Raw genomic sequence first — 27,076 nt, 5'->3', positions numbered from 1 at the left:
CTGACGATATTTGTGAATAGGTGTCAAAAGTGTGGTAAGCCGTCAAAGATGTTGTCACACAGGAGCTGGAACTAATGGTTTCTACCTAAGTCTGATGACCTTCGTGGTAGGGCATCACAAATGTGGTAAGATACCACGAATGTCGTCACACAAGAGTTGGATTCTGTCTAAGGCTGACGACCTTCATGGTAGGGCATCACAAATGTGGTAAGATACTACGAATGTCGTCACACAGGAGTTGGATTCTGCCTAAGGATGACGACCTTTGTGATAGGGCGTCACAAATATGGTAAGCTACCATGAATTTTGTCACTTAGGATCTGGTTTCTTCCTAAGGCTGACGACCTTCGTGGTAGGGTGTCAAAAATGTGGTAAGCTACCACGAATGTCGTCACGCAGTTTCCAACCTGACATGCTGGAGTAAAATCGGAATAACTCTTTGCTCCGATATCGAATTTAGGTGAAATTGGTATCCTTGGAAAGATAATTCAATTATATATCTTTTGATAGGTCATGAGATCAAAAATTCCAAGTATAATGAGAGATATGCTCATTTGAATATAACTATGGAAATATCTTTCTCAAGAATTCGATCGGTGAGGAATGTTTTGATTCGTCTGATAGCTGAGAGTTATTTGAAGCCTTAATATACATCTAACCTACTCATAAAACTATAAAAGAACCATGATGTACTATGCATGAGCTTGGTACATGGCTCTAATAGTGGTTTGGATTTTTTGGGGTATTACAATATCTCCCTCTTGGAAATATTCATCCTCAAATGATGACTTCTTGAGAGGGGAGAAAATATAAAACGACGCATACGCTAATCATGCTCAACTGGCACATTATTTTAGGACTGAATTAAATTCTAAACTTTATATAGCCCAACTGAACATGCATATCTGATGCATGACTGATAAGCTGAACTCATGAATGCATGATAAGCTATGAACTGATACTTGATACCAATTTTATTCTGGAATTTTGAACATGTAACTGAATAAGCTTAAGGAAAATGGTTACCTCGAGCTAAGTATGAATTAGCGGAGAAAATATGAGGTTACTTGGTTCACATGTCTACTTCTGCTTCCCAAGTAGCTCCCTCCATGGACAGATTCCACCAAAAAACCTTGACTAGAGGGACTTCTTTGTTCTTCAGCCTACGAGTCTGATAGTTGAAGATTTTGACTGGAATATCTTCATAAGAAAGGCTATTCTGAATGTCAATACTCTAAATAGGGACTACAACTGTTGGGTCACCTATGCACTTCTTGAGCAAAGAGACATGAAAGACTGGATGAACTGAGGCTAGATCTGAAGACAACTCGAGCTCGTAGGCTACCTTAACGAAGTGAATGAGAATCCTGCAGGGACTGACATATGGAGGACTGAGTTTTCCCTTCTGGCTGAATCTCTTCACTCTCTTCATGTAAAAGATCTTGATATAGACATAGTCATCGACCTCGAATTCGAGATCCTTTCTACGAACATCTGCATAAGACGTCTGTCGGCTCTGAGTAGCCCGAAGTCTTTCTCTAAACAACTGAACTTTCTCTAAGGAATCGAATACTAAGTCAGGCCCTATGACTGTGGTCTCACTAACTTTGAACCAACCGATCAGAGAACAACATATCCTAGACATCTGAATACTGGAGTGATAGCTGTTGTTGTATGTAAAATCAATCAAAGGCAAATAGTCATCCCAGCTTCCCTTAAAATCAATTGGACACGGCCTTAGCATATCTTCTAGAGTCTGAATGATCCTTTCTGCTTGACCATCTGTCAGAGGATGAATTGTTGTACTGAGATGAACTTGGGTACCAAGATCCTTTTGGAACGCTTTCCAGAAGTGAGAGGTGAACTGGGTACCTCTGTCTGAAATGATAGATAGTGGAACACCATATAATTTGACCAACTTCCTGATATAGAGTTTGGCATAATCCTCGGCTGAGTAAGAAGTACGAACTGGAAGGAAATGTGCTGACTTGGTCATTCTGTCTACAATGACCCAAACTGAATCATGCTAATGACGTGTTCTAGGAAAACCCATCACGAAGTCCATGTTCACTTATTCCCACTTCCAAGTAGGAATAGTGAACTCCTACATGGAACCTCTAGGTTTTTGATGCTCTATCTTAACCTGATGACATATAGAGCACTTAGCCACTAACTCTGCAATATATTTCTTCATCTCACTCCACCAATAGATCTCCCATAAGTCACGGTACATCTTAGTGGCCGCTGGATGAATAGAGTATAGCGCACTATGTGCTTCTGCAAGAATTTGCTGCCTCAAGTCATATACACCGGAAACACACAGACGGCCCTGACAACGAAGAACACCATCTCCCTCTTGGGAGAAAACCTCTACTTCTTGACTGTGAACTGACTCTTTTATCTTAACAAGGCTAGGATCCCTGTCTTTCTTCTATTTCGCCTCGGAAACTAGGGATGACTCTGAACTACTCTGAACTACTCTGAACACATACACCACCCTCTAAAGAGTCGACTAAATGAACGCCGAGTCTGGCAAGCTGATAAATCTCCTGAGCTAATTTCTTCTTACTATCCTCAATATAGGAAACACTACCCTTGGACAGTCTACTGAGTGCATCGGCCACTATATTGGCCTTGCCCGGATGATAAAGGACACTCATGTCATAATATTTCAAGATCTCTAACTACCTTCTCTGATAAAAATTGAGATATTTCTTGGAAAAGACATACTGAAGGCTCTTATGATCTATGAAGATGTCTATATGAACACCGTGTAGATAATGCCTCTAAATCTTTAAGCCAAAGACAACTGCTACTAACTCAAGGTCATGAGTAGGATAATTCTTCTCATGGGGCTTTAACTGTCTAGAGGCATAGGCTATGACTCTACCATGCTGCATGAGGATACAACCTAAACCTACTCTGGATGCATCATAATATACTACGAATCCATCGAAACCGTCGGGAAGTGCTAAAAATGGAGCTGAGGTGAGTCGAGTCTTCAACTCCTGAAAACTCTTCTTGCAAGGTTTTGACCACTGAAACTTGACCTTCTTCTAAGTCAATCTAGACATAAGAGATGCAATAAAATAAAATCCCTCGACAAACTATCGGTAATAGCTAGCGAAACCTAAGAAACTCCTGATATCTGATGGAGAGACAGGGCGAGGCCAGTTTCTTACCGCTTCGGTTTTCTGAGGATCTACTCTAATGCCATCATCAGAAACAATATTGCCAAGGAATGCTACTAATCTTATCCAAAATTTGCACTTACTAAACTTGGCAAACAACTGGTGATCCCTGAGAGTCTCAAGAACAATTATAAGATGGTTTGAATGATCACGCTCTGTGCGACAATAGACCAGAATATCATCTATGAAGACTATGACGAATGTGTCCAAGTGCTTCTTGAACACTCGGTTCATTAAGTCTATGAAAGTTGCAGGGGCATTGGTAAGACCAAAGGACATGACTAGAAATTTAAAGTGACCATATCGAGTACGAAAAGCTGTCTTCAAAATGTCACATTCTCTAACTTTGAGCAGATGATAGCCTGATCTGAGGTCTATCTTTGAGAAATAACTGGCACCCTAAAGTTGGTCAAACAAATCGTCTATCCTAGGCAGAGGATACCAATTCTTGACCGTGACTTTGTTGAGCTGATGGTAATCAATACATATTTTAAAAGAACCGTCTTTCTTGCGCATGAATAAGACTGGTGCACCCCATGGGGATACACTAGGCCTGATGAATCCCTTATCTAAGAGATCCTTCAACTGATCTTTTAGTTCCTTGAATTCTACTGGTTCCATTCTGTATGGTGGAATAGAAATAGGCTGAATATCTGGGAGAAGGTCTATACCAAAGTCTATTTCCTTTTTGGAAGGAATGACTGGAAGATCTTTGGGAAAGACGTCTGAATATTCATTAACCACTGGGACTGATTTGAGACTGGGAGATTCAGAACTAGAATCCTTAACATGCACGAGATGATAAACACACCCCTTAGAAATTATTTTCCTTGACTGAAGATAGGAAACAAGCTGACCTCTAAAAGATGAAGTGCTACTATTTCACTCTAGGACGGGCTCATTCAGGAACTGAAACTGAACTATCCTATTTCTGTAGTCGAATATGGCATAGCAGGAATGAAGACAATCCATGTCGAGAATGATATCAAAATCAGTCATCTCTAACTCGACTAAATCTGCTGATGTGGATTTCTAAAATATCATAACCGAGCAGTTCCTGTATACCCGCTGCACTATGATGGTTTTAACCACTGGAGTAGAGATTGAAAAGGGCTCTGCTAAAATTTTAGGACTAATTCTGAAATTGCCTTCATTATATGGTGTGACAAAATACAAGGATGCACCTGGGTTTAGCAAAGCATAAACATGAATATGGAAAATCTATAACGTACCAGTAACGATATCAGGAGAATTTTCCTGATCCTGTCGGCTCTGAAGAGCATAGAGTCTATTTGGGCTTTTCCCACTAGTAGCACTGGAAGTGGCACCCTGTAGGTTCGGACGATCGAATTGAGCTGTTGAACGATTCTACTAACCCTGAGGACCTGGCTTAGGACAGTCCCTAACTCTATAGCCTGGCTTTCCATAACCAAAATAAATGCCTTGATCCACTCTAAACATACCCTTATGGTGCTTACCGTAGGTCTGACACTGAGGATATATGCGGGCACTGCTAACACTGCTCTGAGATTTAGAGCCTGTTGCCCTGTCTCTGTTGCCATCCCTGAACTTCGGCACTACGGAACTAGCGAAGGAAGGGGCTGGAACTACTGACTTATGAAAAAACTATGAACGATTCCCTTCCTCTGATTTAGGCTAAGCAAAATTGAAACCTCCTGCTCTTTCTCTCTTGTTCTTTCTCTCCCTAGTCTTAACCTTCTGCTCCTTTATCATTGAGCGTGGGTCATGAGCCTAGCTAAAGTCATATCACTATTCAGTATCGCAGACCTACACTAATTCACTACGCTACCATTCACCCCTGACACAAATTTGCTCATCTTAGCCCTGTTGTCTGCAACCACATGAGGGGCATATCTGGTTAGCTGAGTAAATCTAAGAGAATACTCTCTAACTATGATATTTCCCTGCTTGAGATTGATGAACTCAAGAACTTTGGCCTCTTTTAGTTCTTGGGGAAAGAATTTATCTAAGAAAGCCATAACAAATTCTTCCCACTCAACAGGACCTGCATCCCCTAACCTTTCTGCTAACTACTGCTTGTACAAAGTGTGAGCGACATCCTGCAATTAGTATGCGGTTAACTTGGCACTCTGAGAAGAAGTGACTCCCATGATATTAATGAACTTCTGGACCTGGTCAATGAATTCCTGAGGATCGTCGTCTGGCTTAGACCCAAAGAAGGATGGAGGGTTCATTCGGGTGAAGTCCCGAGTCCTAGCTGCTGCTGAATTGGCCACTAGGTTGGCCGGAATGACTTCTGGTCATTCATTATGGGATGCTACAGACTAAGCAAGAGTGGTAAATATGGTCCTAAACTCCGCATGAGAAACATGTTTGCTCAAAGGATCTTCGGGCTGAGGAGCTGGCTGATTTCTTCTCTTTGGAGGCATGTTTTTGAAATAAGAGAAGAGCAGATTAGACTAAGAGACTGACTAAAAATTATGCTTACTAGCATGACATGAATACTGAAGAAAGGGAACTGTTCCTAAAATATCTCATAGCCTCCTGTACATAAATGTGGCATGCAACACACCCATACACAAAACTCTACTAGATGCGGCTTTCAGAATTTCTAAGACTCTAAGAACCTTAGGCTCTGATACCAAGTTTGTAACAACCCAATTTTCTGAACCGGTATGCTACACGGTGCTTATGACCCCGAAGGACCACAAGATAACCCATGACTGATATCTATACCTGTGCACTACAATATATAAGGTAATAATGCGGAAAACATGAACATATAGGCCATAAGGTTCAACTGAATAAAGAATCTGTAAAATAGAAACATATGTGAGGGTAAAAGATACCCAAAACAACTAAAAACTAAATTTGAAAGCTAAATTTGGAAGACTCTAGTACTGTCTAAAATAAACAGTTAAAGAAACATGTCTCCAACTAACTCCATAAAACTGAACTGAAGAAATAAATGAATAAATCAAATAATGTCGTCCTTGAATGAAGAGGACTCACTGCAACTCTGTATGCTGAATATGACTGCTACTGCTGGTTTGGTACTCGTTCCTCTGAACCTATGGTGTAAAATGAAAAGAAAGTACCATAGCGTAAATGCGTCAGTACAACTGGAGTACTGAGTATAATAGTGAGGTAGGCTAATGCAAGGGTTTACGTGCATGAATAATACTACTGACTAGCTGATATGAGCGTAAGAGTACAAACATACATACACAGTAACAAAGATCGTGAGTACGGGATGGCTAAATCTATATGCTAATAAATGGATGGAACCATAGTTCTGATAACATGGATGACGGTATCTAACAACCCTGAATTTGGTTGAACTCTCTAAGTTCTATGATATAACTGAATTTGACCGTATCTAACAATCCTAGTATACTAATATCTAAAGAAATATTCGAGTTCTTTTATTAAGATTGATACTGAAACTGTGGGAGGAAGTTGTTTGACCGACATGCCCTATATATACTATTATGGCTAAGATGGGGTCCAATCTCTGACCTGACTGGAAAGGTGTCAATACCACACCACTAGTAAGGACAACATATGAGCAACCCTTATATAACAGGTAACTCTAATGAGAATGGTGGGAACCCTCATATAACAGGTTAAGCCACCTCATTTACCCTCATATAACAGGTTGCAATGTCTCAACCTATGCTGGCTAAATAGTTCTGGAATGCAAGGATGACTGCTAAGAATCACACCCTCATATAAAAGTGAGTTCCCATCCTTGGGTTTACTCGGTGGTAACTCCTACTCCCATCTAAAGAGACTAAACATGATTCAACTGACTGTACATGGACAGATTAACTGACTTCCATTGACTGACGGAGTAGTACTATTATCTGAGAGTTAACTGGGATCATGAGATTTCTGAGGTTTCCTGAGTCACATGACTGACTGAGTTCCCTAAATTATAGCTTGACTAAGATTATTGTGACAACATGACATGGCTCTAGGCATACAACAATGTTTTTCGGGTACGAATACCCCCAGGACTCGATAGAAGAGAACCGACACACGAGACATGACTTGATCACAAGACTGGAGTCCACAATTCACTATATCATAAGTAGGGGATAGTATACGTTATATATTTAATCAACACATCAAACATGGTAGGGAAAGCATGGATATAATTCGTACATAAAATTCATATTTCCATTATCATACAAACTTCATGCCATCACCATAAGAATACATAAATAGCATGGGCATTCATATTGAAGTGTATCGCTAACATGGACTTTTCATTTAGATATCATGAAATCATGAAATATGAAATTCTAACATCCTAGGCATTTTATCAAACACCTTACATGCATTCTTTAAGGTATAGGTGGATTTTATACTTACATTAGTTCAACCTTCCTAAAGTTTATGATTTTCAACCAACAAGTACATATATTCTATGAAAAACATCCTTAAATATCATCTTGAAACTTGAACAATAATCATCAACGTGTACATGCTTATATCACCACAAAAATTTATAAAATAACATTTAAAAGCATGGTTCTTGAACTCTATGAATGAATTGAATCCATAGATGAACACTACGCATACCTTAAATCTTGATCTTGAAAGCGATCTAATGTTTCTGAAGGTTCCTGATCCTTAGGCTTGCTCTAGATTTTTCTTGACCAGGGTTTATCCCCTTTGGGAAAGAATGCTCTTGTTCCTGAGGAGATAATCTTGAGAGAAAATCCTAATCTTGTGATTGAAAGTGTAAGAGAGGATTTTTAAGATGTTTTAACTAAAGAGAATGGAATATAATACGTTCCTTGAGGGTTATAAGTCATGGAAATTGAAGGGAAAATACCAAAATACCCTTATGAAATAAATTCCCAGTAGCTGCAAATCATAGCTGACGATATTTGTGAAAAGGCATCAAAAGTGTGGTAAGCCGTCAAAGATGTCGTCACACAGGAGCTGGAACTAATGGTTTCTGCCTAAGTATGGCAACCTTCATGGTAGGGCGTCACAAATGTGATAAGCTACCATGAATGTTGTCACACAAGAGTTGGGTTCTGCCTAAGGCTGACGACCTTCGTGGTAGGGCATCACTAATATGGTAAGCTACCACGAATGTCATCACACAGGAGTTGGATTCTGCCTAAGGATTACAACCTTTGTGGTAGGGCATCACAAATGTGGTAAGATACCATGAATTTTGTCACTTGGGAGCTGGTTTCTTCATAAGGCTGACGACCTTCACGGTAGGGCGTCACAAATATGGTAAGCTACCAAGAATGTCATCACGCAGTTTCCAGCCTGACATGCTAGAGTAAAATAAGAATAAATCTTTGCTCCGATATCGGATTTAGCTGAAATTGGTATATTTGGAAATATAATTCAATTATATATCTGTTGATAGGTCATGAGCTTAAAAATTCCAAGTATAATGAGAGATATGCTCGTTTGAATCTGACTATGGCAATATCTTTCTCAAGAATTCAATCGGTGAGTTATGTTTTGATTCGTCTGATAGCTGGGGGTTATTTAAAGCCTTAATATACATCTAACCTACTCATAAAACTATAAAAGAAACATGATGTACTGTGCATGATCTTGGTACATGGCTCTAATATTGGTTTGGATTTTTTGGGGTATTATAATATCTCCCCCTTGGAAACATTCGTCCTCGAATAATGACTGCTTAGCGGGGAGAAAAGACAAAACGACGTATACACTGATCATGGTAAACTGGCACATGATTTTACGACTTAATTGAATTCTAAACTGAATATCGGCCAACTGAACATGCATATCTAATGCATGACTGATAAGCTGAACTTATGAATGCATGATAAGCTATGAACTGATACTTGATACCAATTTTATATTGGAATTTTGAACATGTAACTGAATAAGCTTAAGTAAAATGGTTACGTTAAGCTAGGTTTGAATTAGTAGAGAAAAGATGAGGGTACATGGTTCACATGTCTGCTTCTGCTTCCCAAGTAGCTCCCTTCATGGACTAGTTCCGCCAAAGAACCTTGACTAGAGGGACTTCATTGTTCGTCAATCTACGAGTCTGATAGTCGAGTATTTTGACTGGAATCTCTTCATAAGAGAGGCTATTCTGAATGTCAATGCTCTGAATAGGGACTACAACTACTGGTTCACCTATGTACTTCTTGAGCAAAGAGACATGGAAGACTGGATGAACTGAGGCTAGATCTGAAGGCAACTCGAGCTCATAGGCTACCTTGTCAAAGAAACAGAGAATCCTCAAGGGACAAACATATTGGGGACTGAGTTTTCCTTTTTTTCCTAATCTCTTCACTCCCTTCATGGGAGAGACCTTGAGATAGACATAGTCATCGACCTTGAATTAGAGATCCTTTCTACGAACATCCGCCTAAGACTTCTGTCGGCTCTGAGCAGCCCAGAGTCTTTCTCTGATCAACTGAACTTTCTCTAAGGCATCGAATACTAAGTCAGGCCCTATGACTACTGTCTTACTAACTTCTGACCAACAGATAGGAGACCTACATCTCCTACCATAGAGCTTCAAATGGAACCATCTGTATACTGGAGTGATAGCTGTTGTTGTATAAAAACTCAATCAAAGGCAAGTGGTCATCCCAACCTCCCTTGAAATCAATTGCACATGCCCTTTGAATATCTTCTAAAGTCTAAATAGTCCTTTCTGCTTGACCATCTGTCAGATATGATAGATAGTGGAACATCGTGTAATTTGACCAACTCCCTGATATAGAGGTTGGCATAATCCTCTGCTGAGTAAGAGGTATGAACTGGAAAGAAATGAGCTAACTTGGTCATTCTGTCTACAATGAGCCAAACAGAATTATGTTGATAACGTGTTCTAGGCAAACCCATCACAAAGTCCATGTTCACTTCTTCCCACTTCCAAGTAGGAATAGTGAACTCCTGCATGGAACCAGTAGGTTTCTGATGCTCTATATTAACCTGCTGACATGTAAAGCACTTAGCCACAAACTCTACAATATCCCTCTTCATCCCACTCCACCAATAGATAGATCTCCTGTAATTCGCGGTACATCTTAGTGGCCTCTGGATGAATAGAATATCATGCACCATGTGCTTCTGCAAGAATTCGCTGCCTCAAGTCATCTACACCGGGAACACATAGACGACCTTGATAATGAAAATCACCATCTCTCCCTTGGGATAAAACCTCTACTTCCTGACTATGAACTAACTCTTTTAGCTTGACAAGGCCAGGATCCCTGTCTTTCTTCTCTTTCACCTCAGAAACTAGGGATGAATCTGAACTACTCTGAACACATACACCACCCTCTGAAGATTTGACTAAGCATATGCTTAGTCTGGCAAGCTGATGAATCTCCTGAGCTAATTTTTTCTTCCTATCCTCAACATAGGAAACACTACCCATGGAAAGTCTACTGAGTGCGTCGGCCACTACATTGGCCTTGGCCGAATGATAAAGGACACTTATATCATAATCCTTTAAGAGCTCTAACCACAGTCTCTGACAAAAATTGAGATCTTTCTGGGAAAAGACATATTAAAGGCTCTTATGATCTGTGAAGACGTCTACATGAACACCGTCTAGATAATGCCTCCAAATCTTTAAGGCAAAGACAACTATTCCTAACTCAAGGTCATGAGTAGGATAATTCTTCTCATAGGGCTTTAAGTGTCTGAAGGCATAGGCTATGACTCTACCATGCTACATAAAGAAACAACCTAAACCTGCTCTGGATGCATCACAATATACTACGAATCCATCAGAACTGTAGGGAAGTGCTAAAACTGGATCTGAGGTGAGTCGAGTCTTCAACTCCTGAAAACTCTTCTCGCTAGGTTCTGACCACTGAAACTTGACCTTCTTCTAAGTCAATCTGGACATAAGAGAAGCAATAGAAGAAAATTCCTTGACAAACCGTTGGTAATATCCAGCCAAACCCAAGAAACTCTTGATATTTGATGGAGAGCTAGGGCGAGGCCAGTTTCTTACCGCTTTGGTTTTCTGCGGATCTACTCTAATGCCATCACCAAAAACAATGTGGCCAAGGAATGCTACTGATCTTATCCAAAATTCACACTTACAAAACTTGGCAAACAACTGGTGATCCCTGAGAATCTGAAGAACAATTATGAGATGGTTTACATGATCACCCTCTGTGCGAGAATAGACCAGAATATCATCTATGAAGACTATGACAAATGTGTCCAAGTTCTGCTTGAACACCCGGTTTATCAAGTCCAAGAAAGCTGCAGGGGAATTGGTAAGACCAAAAGACATGACTAGAAATTCAAAAGTGACTATACCGAATATGAAAAGCTATCTTTGGAATGTCATATTCTCTAAATCTAAGATGATGATAGCCTGATCTGAGGTCTATCTTTAAGAAATAACTGACACCATGAAGTTGGTCAAATAAGTCGTCTATCCTAGGCAACGGATACCTGTTCTTGACCGTGACTTTGTTGAGCTAATGGTAATCAATACACATTGTGAAAGAACCGTCTTTCTTGCGCACGAATAAGACTGGCGCACCCCATGGGGATACACTAGGCTTGATGAATCCCTTATCTAAGAGATCCTTCAACTGATATTTTAGTTCCTTGAGTACTGCTGGTTCTATTCTGTATAGCGGAATAGAAATAAGCTGAGTATCTGGGAGAAGGTCTATATCGAAGTCTATTTCCCTTTCAAAAGGAATGCCTGAAAGATCTTTGGAAAAGACATCTGAATATTCATTAACCACTGGGACTGATTCGAGATTGGGAGATTCAGAACTGGAATCCTTAACATGCACGAGATGATAAACACATCCCTTAGAAATTATTTTCCTTGCCTGAAGGTAGGAAACAAGCTAACCTCTAAAAGACGAAGTGCTACCCTTCCACTCTAGGATGGGCTCATTCGAGAACTGAAACTAAACTATCCTATTTCTGCAATGAAGCTAATCCATGTCGAGAATGACATCAAAATCAGTCATCTCTAACTAGACTAAATCTACTAACGTGGATTTTTAAAATATCATAACCGGGCAGTTTCTGTATACCCGTCGAGCTATAATGGTTTAACCCACTGAGGTAGAGATTGAAAAGGGCTTTGCTAAATTTCAGGACTGATTCTGAAATTGCCTGTTATGTATAGAGTGACAAAATACAAGGATGCACCTGGGACTAGGAAGGCATAAACATGAACATAGAAAATCTGTAACGTACCAGTAACGACATCAGGAGAATTTCCTGATTCCATCAGTTCTGAAGAGCATAGAGTCTGTGTTGGCGTTAACCACTAATAGCACTGGAGGTGGCACCCTACAGGTTTGGGTGACCGGACTGAGCTGTGGAACGATTTTGCTGAACCTAAGGACCTAGCTTAGGACAGTCCCTAACTCTATGGCCTAGCTTGCCATAACTAAAACAAATGCTTTGACCCGCTCTACACACACCCTGATGGTGCTTACCGCAGGTCTGACACTGAGGACAAGTGCGGGCACTGCTAACACTGCTCTGAGATTTAGAGCCTGGTGCCCTATCTCTATTGCCGTCCCTAAACTTTGTCACTGAGGCACTAGCGGAGGAACGGGCTGGAACTGCTGACTTAGGATAAAAGTGTGAACAATTCCCTCCCTCTGATTTAGGCTGAGCAAAATTGAATCTGCCTACTTTTTCTCTCTTGTTCTGCCTCTCCCTAGTCTTAACCTTCTGCTTCTCTATTTGTTGAGTGTGGTTCATGAGCCTGGCTAAAGTCATATCACTATTCAACATCGCAGACCTACACTCATTTGCTACGCTATCATTCACCCCTAACATGAACTTGCTTATTTTAGCCCTGTTGTTTGCAACCACATGAGGGGCATATCTGGCCAGCTGAGTAAATCTAAGAGAATACTCTCTAACTATTATATTTCCCTACCTGATATTGATGAACTCAAGAACTTTGGCCTCTCTCAGCTCTTAGGGAAAGAATCTATCTAAGAAAGCCGTGACAAATTCTTCCCACTCAATAGGACCTGCATCCTCTAACCTTTCTGCTAACCACTGCTTGTACCAAGTGTGACCGATATCCTACAATTGGTATACGGCTAACTCAGCACTCTAAGAAGAAGTGACTCCTAAGATATCAATGACTTTTTGGACTTGGTCAATGAATTCTTGAGGATCCTCATCTGGCTTAGACCAAAAGAAGGACAGAGGGTTCATTCGAGTGAAGTCTCAAATCCTAGCGATACTGAATTGGCCACTGGGTTGGCTGGAATGACTGTAGGTCATTCATTCTGGGCAGCTACAGACTGAGCAGGAGCGGTAAATACGGTCCTGAACTCCACATAAAAAATATGTTCGCCCAAAGGATCTTCAGGCTGAAGAGCTGGCTGATTTCTTCTCTTTGGAGGAATATTTCTGAAATAAGAGAAGAGCAGATTAGACTGTGAGACTGACAAGAAATTATTCTTACTAGTACGACATGAATACTAGAGAAAGGGAACTGTTCCTAAAATCTCTCATAGCCTTCTATACATAAATATGGCGTGAGACACACCCATGCATAAGACTCTACTAGATGCGGCTTTCAAAATTCATAGGACTCTATTGAACCTTAGGCTCTGATACCAAGTTTGTAACATCCTAATTTTCTGAACCAGAATGCTACACGGTGCTTATGACCCCGAAGGACTATAAGCTAACCCATGACTGATATCTGTACCTGTGCATTGCAATATATAATGTAATAATATGGAAAACATGAACATGTAGGCCATAAGGTTCAACTGAATAAAAAATCTATCAAACAGTAACATCCGTGAGGGTTAAAGATACCCAAAACAACTAAAAACTGAATCTGAAAGCTAAATCTGAGTGTAAATCCGAAAGCCTCTAAGTAATGTCTGAAATAAGGAGTTGAAGGAACATGTCTCCAACTAACTCCATAAAACTGAATTGAAGAAATAAATGAATAAATCAAATAATGTCGTACTCCAATGAAGAGGACTCAATGCAACTCTGTATGATGAATGCAACTACTTCTGCTGGTCTGGGACTCGTGCCTCTGAACCTATGGTGTAACATGAAAATAAAGCACCATAGTGCAAATGCGTCAGTACAACTAGAGTACTGAGTATACAAGTGAGGTCAGCTAATGCAAGGGTTTACGTGCATGAATAATACTACTGACTGGCTGATATGAACATAAGAGTACAAATATACATACATAGTAACTAAGATCATGAGTACGGGATGGCTAAATCTGTACGCTACTATATAGCTGGAACCGTAGTTCTGATAGCATGGATGACGATATCTGACAACCCTAAATCTGGTTGAACTCTTTGAATTCTGTGCTATAACTGAATTTGACCATATCTAACAGTCCTAGTATACTGATATCTAAAGAACTGTCTAAGTTCTTTTACTGAGACTGATACTGAAACTGCGGGAGGTATTTGTTTAACCAACATGCGGCATATGTGCCATTATGGATAAGATGGGGTCCAATTTCTACCCTGACTGGAAGGGTGTCAATCCTGCACCACTGGTAAGGACAACATATAAGTAACCCTTATATAACAGGTTAAGCCACCTTATCTACCCTCATATAACAGGCTTTGATGTCTCAACCTATGCTGGCTACATAGTTCTAGAATGTAAAGATGACTGCTAAGAATCACAACCTCATATACATGTGAGTTTCCAACCTTGGGTTCACTCGGTACTAACTCCTACTCCCATCTGAAGAGTCTAAACATGATTTAGCTGACTGTACATTGACAGATTAACTGACTTCTATTGACTGATGGAGTAGTACTATTATCTGAGAGTTAACTAGGATCATGAGGTTTCTGAGGTTTTCTGAGTCATATAACTGACTGAGTTCTATAGATTATATCTTGACTAAGATTATCATGACAACATGACATGGATCTAGGCACACAACTATGTTTTTCAGGTACGAGTAGCCCCAGGACTCGATAGAAGAGAACTAACACACATGACATGACTTGATCATAAGACTGGAGTCCATAATTTGCTATATCATAAGTGGGGGATAGTGTACTTCATGTATTTAATCAACACCTCAAACATGGTAGGGAAAGAATGGATGTAATTCGCACACAGAATTCAAATTTCCATCATCATAGATACTTCATGCCATCACCATAAGAATACATAAATAGCATGGGCATTCATATTGAAGTGTATCACTAACATGGACTTGTCATTTAGATATTATGAAATCATGTAAATATGAACTTCTAACATCCTAGGCATTTTATCAAACACCTTACATGCATTCTTTAAGGCATAGGTGAATTTCATACTTGCATTAGTTCAACCCACCCAAAGTTCATGATTTTCAACCGACAATCACATATATTCCATGAAAAACATCCTTAGATATCATCTTGAAACTTGAAAAAAAATCTTCAAGGGTATATGCTTATATCACCATAAAAGTTTACAAAATAACATTTAAAAGCACGGTTCTTGAACTCTATGAACAAATTAAATCCATAGATGAACACTACGTATACCTTAAAAGTTGATCTTGAAAGAGATCTAATATTTCTGAAGGTTCCTGAAGAAATCCTTAGGCTTGCCCTTGATTTTTCTTGACTAGGTTTTAACCCCTTTGGGAAAGAATGCTCTTGTTCCTGAGGAGGTGATCTTGAGAGAAAACCCTAATCTTGTGGTTGAAAGTGTAAGAGTTTTTAAGATGTTTTAACTAAAGATAATGGAATATAATATGTTCCTTGAGGGTTATAAGTCATGGGAAGTGAAGGGAAAAGACCAAAATACCCTTATAAAATAAATTCCCAGTTGCTAAAAATTATAGCTGACGACATTTGTGACAAGGCGTCAAAAGTGTGGTAAGCCGTCAAAGATGTCGTCACACAGGAGCTGGAACTGATGGTTTATGCCAAAGTCTGATGAAATTCATGGTAGGGCATCACAAATATAGTAAGTTACCATGAATGTTGTCACACAGGAGTTGGGTTCTGCCTAAGGCTAACGACCTTCATGGTAGGGCATCACAAATATGGTAAGCTACCACTAATGTCGTCACACAAGAGTTGGATTCTGCCTAAGGCTGACGACCTTTATGGTAGTGCGTCACAAATATGGTAAGTACCATGAATGTTGTCACTTAGGAGCTGGTTTCTACCTAAGGCTGATGACCTTCATGGTAGGGCGTCACAAATGTGGGAAGCTACCACGAATGTCATCACGCAATTTCCAGCCTGACATGCTAGAGTAAAATAGGAATAACTCTTTGCTCTGATATCGTATTTAGAAAAAATTAGTATCGTTAGAAAGGTAATTCAATTATATATCTATTTATAGGTCATGAGCTCAAAAATTTCAAGTATAATGAGAGATATGATCGTTTGAATCTGACTATGGCAATATCTTTCTCAAGAATTCAATCGGTGAGGAATGTTTTGATTCGTCTGATAGATGGGAGTTATTTGAAGCCTTAATATACTTCTAACCTAATCATAAAACTATAAAAGAACCATGATGTACTATGCATGAGCTTTGTACATGGCTCTAATATTGGTTTGGATTTTTTGGTGTATTACAGAGTTTTACTTTATTCAGTAGTACAGATCATGTTCCATAAAGTTATGAACTTCAAACTCAGATCATGCAGCTTATGACTCATGTACTCCTGCTTTACAATATGTTCAGTTCTAGGTACTCATGCTACACTCTTAATGACCAGCAAAATTTAGATTTTAGTCATGTAATCCTCAGTTTTGATCACTGTAATGAATCCATGTGGTGGATACTCTATTCCTCAAGCTTCAGTAAAGTGTCCAGTTAGTCTTAGTATCCCTTCATGTTTCAAGTTCTCATATTCTAACCTTTCAGTGACCTTTTCTTACGTCAAAATAGTGATTATGAACAGTTATTTAGATGGGAGAGAGTAAATGTTTCTTGTTGATGAAAGATCATTGTACGATTATTTTAGCTAAGGCTATAAGTGTGAAGTAAGATTGAGGCCAAGTCTTTGATGCATGTCATGGTTAGTTAAAATTTTTATGTGTATGTTCTTAGGATAGTGTGGAACTTGTTAATGATAGAGGTTTGGAGGATGTGAGAAAGATGCTATTATAGGTGTTTGCTTAGACGTTCATATGTGGTTATAATAATAGGCTTGAATATCATGTTGGTGTATAAGGGTATGAATGCATAGAAAATTAGTTTATGACCTTCCCAACCTTAGAATATAAATTTTTTGGTTGATTCATGATCGGGGTTGTCGATAGCACATCTTGGGTAAGTTTTGGATTTTGCGGATGAGGTTTGAGACCCGTTTAGATGTTCAAAGCAGTGAGGCAATGCGATATGACCGCGGCGCATCGCATATCGCGCTGTTAAGGTGTAACGTGATGCGTCACATATCATATCGGTAGAGCGATATGGTGCATCACTTATCTCATCAGTAGTCCAGTTCAGTTATGGTGTTATATGTATTACCCCATGATTTTGAGTTAGGCTTGAACATGGCGAGAGTATCTAGTTTAACTCAGATTTTCGGCTAGAGTAGTTATATGTTCCCATGTGAGAATTATAAGTTGAATCAAATAAGTATGGTAATTAAGGGGAATAGTATAGTTGAGAGACTATTTTGAAGTGTGGCTAAGCTTGAAAGTAAGAAGTTTCATTGCCTAAGGCCTAGAAATTCTATCCTAGCTTATGATTTATATGTCTTATTTAGATTATTCCATATTATTAGGATTTCTTAGAAGAGTGTTGGATAAATACTCCATTTAAGTATGGGCAGTCAGTGTGGTCCAGTTCATAGAGCCTGTGATCCGATTTAGCAATCAAGTAGATAAGCTCCTACAGATTTCCAACTTTTTGTCTAGTCTTACTATCTGAAGTTTCATGAGTAAGGACATTCCATGAGGTAAAATGTTTGCATTCGTGTAAATTACAAGTTCAACTCATTCCATGCATCAGTCATCAGTTTCAGATTCAGATATTTAGTCATGATTCAGCTCATAAGTGTACAGTGAATGATCTTTTTAGTCATGATTCAGCTCATAAGTGTACAGTGAATGATCTTAGTTTTCCAAGTATTCCAATCCAGACAGTGTAATACTCATTATATGATCTTAGTATCATTGTCTTATGATTTGTGCCTACATAATTTATCGATTCGCAGTTCTATATGTATGATTGTATCATGAACACTTCAAGTGAATTCTAAACTCTCAGCATGAATCAGCTCTTTATAGTAAGTAAAGGCAAGTCATCTCAGAAATCAGTTTCTTGATAGAGGGTTTTAATGTTTCAGCCCAATTATATCTTTTCTTGGAAAATATATCATGTCCATGTTATTCCATACCTCTAAGGATTTAACAAGTTCCTATCCATCATTCGAGGCCGAATAATTTCAAGGGGGAGATAATGTAACACCCCGTAGTTTTGCACTAGAATTCTAACCATCGAGTAAAAAGTCATGGCATTTTTTGTGAGAGGCAGTAAGCTGATGTGATTACGACGCAACACGTTGCTGTCCCCAAATCGATACAGAGCTATTTCACAAGCTGCTTCAGTTCCTAAAGGGTGTAGGGTCACTTTGGTCAATTCCCCTCACCTAAAACTGTCCATAAGACATAATTTTAGCCCCCAAAAGCATTAGATACATTATTATTCATCCTTTTCTCTCCAAGAAAATCCTAGCCCCCTCAAGAACACCGAGTACTTCATCAAATTTTCTTCAAGAAAAGAAAGAACCCAAGTTTCCAAATTCAAGAACTTCAAGAAAAAGCTTCAAGAACACCATTAGAGATTCAAAGTTCAAGCTTTTACATCGTATTAATCAAATAAGCTATGTGGAGTTATGAACAAGGATACTCCTTTCATCCTTGTGCCTAAAACTAATTTTTAAAGATTAATTTACATGAATTACAATTAAGGTTCATACCCAAAGTATCTTGTTTTGAATTTTGGATTTATAAAGTGATTGAAGCATGAAAGTCTATATTTATCTTGATTTAAAGAATTCTCTTTTATGATTTGAACACCATAAGTATGATTTGAGACATTGATTACAAATTTCCAAGTGAGTTTAAGCATGATATTGTTGAAGCATTTCAAGAAGTATATTGAGCATGATGTTTTACTATGAATTTTACATAAGGTTAAAGCATGGGTTTTATGCCCTAAGTTTTAGTATTGATATTTTAAGAAGATTATGCTTTTAAGCACCCTATGATTAGTGTATATTTAGCTTTTAAGCAAGATTTTGATATTTTGATCCTCAGCTAAGATATGGAATCCACATAGTTAGTTTTGATTACAGTTTAAAACAAGCATACGCATAACTGGTTTTCATTACAAACCCTTATGCTAGTTTTAAGGTGGATTTCCTATAGAATGAGCATAAAAATTAAAGGGAGTAGTATTTCGCACCGAGTTGGGTATGATTCCAAGGTCTCTACCCAGAACTACGCACCACCGTAGGTTTTAATACCCGTAGTGAGTTCAGTATAATGATCACTCTAGCTAGGTTCTATTCTGATGGCAAGGGTAGAACAACTCTACTAACGTGGGTAAGAGACATTGGACTCCATGATAGCTCACATGGTTTATGTCAGTTAGAAGAAGCTCCCTAATAGAAAAGAATAACAGAACAGTTTTAAAAAACTAAGTGTAAAGGCTCACAAATTTACTTAGATATTATCCTAAATAAGACATCAGTTATCAGATTTCAGCTTTTAGTTTTTAGCTGATAAAGGTGAGCTCTTTTTACTTAGCTTGCATGGTTTGAAATAAAAATAGTACAACTTTTTAGAACTAAGTGTGGTGGCTCACAATAATTTCTTTTATGCTTTACTACTCATGATTTATGGTTAGACAGTTTTGATTATTCAAGCCAAGGTGAGTCATTTACACTTAGCATGCAATTTTTTAAAGTGTATTTGAATATTGCATTCTTTTTTAACTTATGCATTCACCCCCATATGCTCAGTACATTCCAAAAGTACTGATCCACATATAAGTCTATGTGCTACATTGTTTAATAATGTAGGTACCAGTTCAGTTGTAGTCCATATATCAATATTAGACAGTTACAGATTCCAGCCAGTAGATGATGAGTCCTCCTACTTCGAGGACTTCAGTTAGATATTATTTATGTACTTTATTTTATTACTCATGTGTATTGATTAGTAGTAGTTGGAGTCACGTCCCAGATACCTATAGTCATTATAGTAGAGGCTTCATAGACTGTCAGTAGAACTAATGTATTTGATTCCAGTTTTGTTTTGTATAAGAAGAGTTGTAATTATTTTTTTTATATAGCTTTGTATTGATCAGATTCAGAAAAGATTGATCTTCTGCTTATTTCATTCAGATTTATGTATTTGATTCAGTTGCTCATGATTTATCCCAGTACAAGGGTTATCTTTAAATCATGTAAGGTCCTAAGCACCGTGTGACGAATAGGGGGTAATCTCGAGTCGTTACATAGGGACCTGTGTAAGGGTGAGAAGGACCTGTGAAAAAGGTATTTTTAAACATATTTATTTTTCTTGAGCATCAACATGATCATCTCATGACTGGAAGCTGTATCAACATGCCTGCCACCAACATCAACAACACCTCCAGCAACACCCCCAGAAAAAGCACCCGATTATGTTACAGTAGGTTGGTCATGAAGAGACACAACATTAGGTTGACCTTGCCTTACTGCTCTTCTTATGGTTGTTACTCCAGCCAATTTCTTCTTTATTAACTCCACTATTGGGTCTGCTATTGTATCAACAAGACCTAGAGTAATAAAAGAAGTCATCCCCAACTTCTGCTCAATGTCGCGCCCTATTTTGAACTAGTCAAAATAGCACACAACATGTGTTAGCGTTTATAACTCTTGGGTTTAGGAAATTCATTTTTTTTAGACTCGCCGGCTAAATTTTTAGGAAAATTAAGAAAAACAATTTTTATGTAAAACTCTCTTTTGGTCTATCGAAAAATTTTGAGATTCTGAGTAAGAATTTTGGTTACTCGAGTGGAAGGTGTTAGACACCCCTCAAAGCCTATCCAAAGATAGTCCTTATACTTAGTTTAGGAAAATATCAGGACATGTTTTTAATTCATTATTTTCTTAAAACAGTGATTAGAAAACTTATATTATTATTTTTTATTTGTTATCTTATATAAAAGAAGGGAAACTTAAGGTACGACAAACGTGATGCTACCGCGTACAAGGGAGTAATATCATTATTATAAAGTATATGTATTGATATTTTTAAAATATGAAAAATAGTCTTTTATTTGTTATAATTGCGATAGTTTAAAAAACTTGTTATCTTTAAGTGCATAGAAATAAAGTTTAAAAAACTTGTTATCTTTAAGTGCATAGAAATAAAATATCATGAATTTAAAGTGTAAAATGGTTTGTTTAAGACAAAACGTGAATATGAGTATTTGAAAATATGAAAAGATATAAACTTGATTGGTTAGTAAAAAATGGATTTGGATTAAAAATGAGAGAGAAGTAAATGGGGTGATATAATACATAGGTATAATAGGACGAAAATGATTCAATAATAATAATAATAATAGTACTAATAATAATAATTAAAATATTGAAGATAATAATAATGATAAAAATTATGTTATAAATAATATAATGAAAGTAATAATAACATTGGAAATAATAATGAGCGATACTAATGATGAAAATAATTATAGTAGTATCGGGAATAATATACCTTGTACGTAGTAGCCAATGAACGTATATACCTCGTGTTCCTAACCTTTTGAAATCTGAAGGGAGTAAACTTCTGTAAATGTTGAAAATTAAGACGTTAGACTAATTAAAATAATGAATGAACTCTATCGAAAGTCTAAGTTAATGGTTCACCAAATTAGTTTTTAAAATTTCGTTTGTCATTTTTAGAGAGACGTGGAAATTACTACATTAAGAAAATAATTTTCTTTGAGGCAAAGTTAGCTTTTAGAAGGGTTAACTAAATGACAAAATTTATATTATTTTATGAGTTAATTAACCAAGCGTTAATACCTAGAAGAATCAACAAATAATAACAAAACAAGGTTATCTTGAACGGGTTTAAATAGCAAGAACAAGAATTAATCATCATTCTAAAACTAACACAACAAGTTTATAATAAAATAAAAGGGGCTAAAGAATACAAGACTCCGTTTAAGAGTCGAACTTCTACTTTGCGCGTCTTCGAGGCTCTGCGATCATCCCAGTAACGGTTGACCCGATATTTCGATCAAAACGAGTTTCGTTGAGGAAATCCAACTCCCGAGGTTCACATGTAAAAAAAAAAAAAAGAAAAGATAAGGATTAAAAATTTAAACAGCTAAGTAAGTCGAGAAAAAACGAAATTAAGAGAAAAACAAATAAATCAATAAATGAGCACCACATATAACTATTTAATCTTAACTGAAATATAGTGATATACCAACATATAATAAAAAAACAGTCCTATGCTCTATATTCAAAATTTGTGTACAACATGTTTCAGTAGCCGCGAGAACAATCATCCTGATTGGGGTTTCCATCACAAAAGCCGAAATGTGCATATTAATATCTCCATATTAGTAGCAAACTCATATTCCTATATCGAAATTATTCTCTCGAAAAAAGAAAGTCCGACTTCCTAAGTTTGAGCCTTGAAAAGTCCAAGGCATAAAAAAGCAAACTAAAAATTTAATATAAAATGTTTTAATTCATAGAAACCAATGTCATTAGACTCCTATTCATCTTGACAAATATTTAGATCAAATAGAGAATTAGGCCACCCAAAAATGAGAAAAAATATTTTAAAAAAAATAAACGGCTCCTACGCACAACTTCTGCTAGAAAAATTGGTAATCTAGAAAGCCCAAGTGTAACCTAAAATGTAAAGGGAACATTACTAGAAGTTTTAGACTACATGCTCCTCACGGACACAAACACCCCAAAAATGAAGAATGGTCAGCGTTAAAATTATAATGTAAGCCTAAAGGTGTAGATGAAAAATCTCTATATCTTCTTTTACCATATTATTAGGGTAAATCAATTATCCCAATTTTGACTTAAATAAAATTAAAAGCAAACACACAACGTCTCACAAAAAATAAGATTGTGAAAATCATGCCTTAAAACTTGAAACCATTACGAACAAGAGTGCCTTAGTGCAAGTGCTTGATGAACTAGTTTAATGGATTCGATAATTATAAATTCATCATCCCATTTGACTTAGTGGTCTCACCACTATTACCAACAAATATACACATTTATTACACATGCAGTAGTATCGTAAGTTTTCGCCCAGCCCTCCCAAAACCATAACACAAAGATTAACTACAACCCAAGGTCAAATCTAAACTAAAAATAAGTTTATTTCTGAATGAAGAAGTTCATCCGATATTTCGGTCAGCTAACCTAACTTGATCCGACAACTTAGAACCAAAATCTACACCATAAACACAACGTACACAAATATTCAAATAGATATGTATTAAGACTTACGTATCCATATTTCTAAAATAGTATATGCCCCGAATTTTGCACGCATCTATATTCGCATACAAAATAAAATTGCAAAAAAAAATCCATAGTTTTATCTACTCACCAAGGTAACAAAATATTAACATTGAAAATAAATTACATATTTACAAGTCAAATGAGGTGACTGAAAAATAGATGAGGAACAAGAGAATAGTAGATTCACACCATATTTAAATAGTGCCCGGATGTGTGTAAATCTCGACCAAATTATTTGCGCGTCAAACCAAACTAAAAAAAATGAATTCGGGTTAAACCCATTTATTCAAAAGTTTGTTTATAGGGAAAAAGTTATGCAACATAATACTTCTGTTCCATTTAGAGATAGAACAGAACTTTTTCAAAACACATCAACATCTCAACCCACGAAAAGTAGACAAATAAAACTGATCATGGATATTTTTAGGAGAAAAGAATAAAGATGTGACAAGGAGGGAATAATGGCTCGAAAACAGTCCCGTAACAAGATGAAGACATATACACAAGTTCACAGACCCCATGTTCACATTTATCCACAAAATGATTTTACAAAAAAAAGAACAACAGTATAGTTTTATCCCAAGCCAACGGAATCAACAAACGTAAACTTAATAGAGGTTCGTATCCAAGTCCAATTTTCAAAACCAGTTACCGACAATTGAACTACCAAATTTGTATAGCAATCTATTTTAACCAAACATTAGCATAAAAAATATACTGAATTTAAACCAAACTAGTATGCTCTCAAAACCAGACAAGCTGAAAGTGAGACGAGAAAAGGGATTCACACCTTTTTCCAGGCAGCAAAACTGAAGCTTTTACGTCCAGAATTTTTGGCCAACAAACTCAACCATAGAACTTTGTCTTGGACAAAATTTGAAAAGAAAAAATAGTAAAGTTGAGATTTATCCGGCAAACTTGCTACACTTGATTTTTCCTCTATTTTTCCTCCCCTCATTCTCTTTCCACTCGTTCTTTACTTTCTCGACCTCTCGACCCTCTTTCCACTCATTTTTTTGCTATATTTTTTTCTTTTTTATCTTCTTTTTTTTCCTCTGAAATTCAGTCTTTTTTTTTTCTAAAAAAGAACCTCTATTAGTGCCTTTTTTTTTCATTCAGCCTTTTTTTAAAAAAGAAAAACCTCTCTTGCTGCCTTTTTTTTTTTATCATTTAGCCTTTGCCCTCTTCGAACTTTCTTCTTGTGCGTATTTATAGCTAAAATTCAGATGTAAAAGTCTGGATTTAAACACAAGAAAAGAGTTCCAACGGACGAAACTCCATATGAGTGAAATATCCATTTGAAATCAAAGCTAACAACTTTTAAACTTCTTTTTTTGATGATTTTCAGAACCCTCACACGAATTTAAAATTAATTTTGAGTTATTGCATCAAATTAGGACCTACTTTCTTTCTGATTTCACCGATTCATAGGTTTGGATGATGAATTTGGGGAGGAATACTATAGGCTAGGGACAACGGTGGTGGCAGCGGCTAGGGTTGTGCCATCTTAGGAAATGAAAGAGAGTGGAAGATAAGAGAGAGGGTTGGTGTTGGGAGCAAGTTGTGGAAAAAAATAATGACCCGCCATTTATTTTTTTGGGGAAGAGTAATACGCGTGCTTCTGCTTTTCAAAAAAAGAAAGGGATGTATGATAAGCATTTAATGCTCTAAAATGACTAATTTTTGATCCGTTCGATCTTTAATCAGATGATTTAGATTTAAAATAATAAAATAAAATAAATTATAATATATAAATATGTATATATGTGTGTGTGTGTATGTATGTATGTATGTATGTGTATATATATATATGTGTGTGAAACTGAAAATTTTGGAATCCTTGAATTAGAGAGTGATCAATGGATCAAATTAATTTGTGTTTGATGGATGAGAATCAGACCGGGTTTTGGGCTAATTTTTGGGCCCCTTGGCTGAAATTTATAAGTAAAGTTGGATCGGAGTAAAAATAAAGATTGAAATTGAATTAACATTGGCCCGAATACTCTTTTTCTACAGAAAATAATTTTGTTGATGCTTTCTGTTATCCTAAAATTATTTTTAGTTTAACGTATATAAATTATAGACATACTTTGTATAAGCATCTATTTTTTTTAATATTAACCAAAATATATGTATAAAAATAAGAATACAATAAAATATATGATACAAATTTTATATGACAAAATATAAATATATATGGTCACAATATCGCGTACAAGATAAAATTAGAAAGAATGCGAATGCGATTATTAAAATATATTTTTTATGATTTTGATGTTAAAATATTTAATTATATTTAATTAAAATATTTTTATAATATGATAGAAAAATAAATTCTCTTTTTTATTATTTTTCAAAAATTCATAGAAATAGAAATAGAAATAGAAATTTATTTTTTAAAAAATAAATTATTTAGGGTAAAGGAGCATTAGAAAAATAATTAAAGGAAATAGAGTAAGCTAAAATTGGGTATCAATAGTTTCCCCTGATTGGCCAAAGATTAGTGTGAAAATCTTTGGACAATCACGTTGACGTAACCAATTTTATCTTGAGTAAAACAAAATGTTTGGAAGATTATGGTTGGGCTCTGATTTCTAAGCTACCTACATATCTTGAGTTTCATGAGAAATCAAGTCATTTGTAGTTCAAATTGTTGTAAATTTTGATAAATGCCCAAGTGTAGAATTATGGTGACACTAGGTTCCTTCGAGGATGATTATAAAGATTTCAGCACGAATGGAATGAATAAGGGTGCGCTTACCCCGAGATGGTTGTTTGGGATAGCTAGGAATGAATAAATGCATTGGGACAATAATATTTGTTAAGTATATTGGGAGAAAAGGGATTGTGGATTTTCGAAAATCATCCCAAGGTCGAATTAGGACTGCACTGGGCAATGACACTAAGGAAAAAAAGATGAATGAGCCGAGTCAAGTTGATTTTCTTTATCAAAATCCTTGACGTAGTTAGGAATGCTTGACATTCCGCTAGCTTACCTCAGTTTTTTGCTAAGAGAGTAGTTTCACGTTGTACTGCATGGTTCTAAAAAACAGGTAAATAGGGTGAAAAGTACCTGTTGTTCAAAAATTATAAATTAAAATTGTAATTATAATGTAAAGAGTAAAGTTTAGATATTCAAACTAGTATTGTGATCTCCATTTTTGGAGGACTCCGACTGGCGGGGCAATGACTGAAATATAAAGAGCCTCCGTTGGCTGAGTAGTTGTTGTAAATAAAAGTCATTCGATTGGCGAGCAGTTGATCCATCCGACTGGCGAGCAACTGAAGAATAAGCCATCTGAATGGTATGTAATTATTGAAAAATAAACACCATCCAACTGGCGAGCAATTGGATTATAAGCTCATCCGACTGGCGTGTAGCTGTTGAAAAATAGAC

The sequence above is a fragment of the Capsicum annuum genome, chromosome 12, assembly GCF_002878395.1.
Source record: "Capsicum annuum cultivar UCD-10X-F1 chromosome 12, UCD10Xv1.1, whole genome shotgun sequence".
NCBI classification, from domain to species: domain Eukaryota; kingdom Viridiplantae; phylum Streptophyta; class Magnoliopsida; order Solanales; family Solanaceae; genus Capsicum; species Capsicum annuum.
This window is presented reverse-complemented; position numbering follows the sequence as displayed.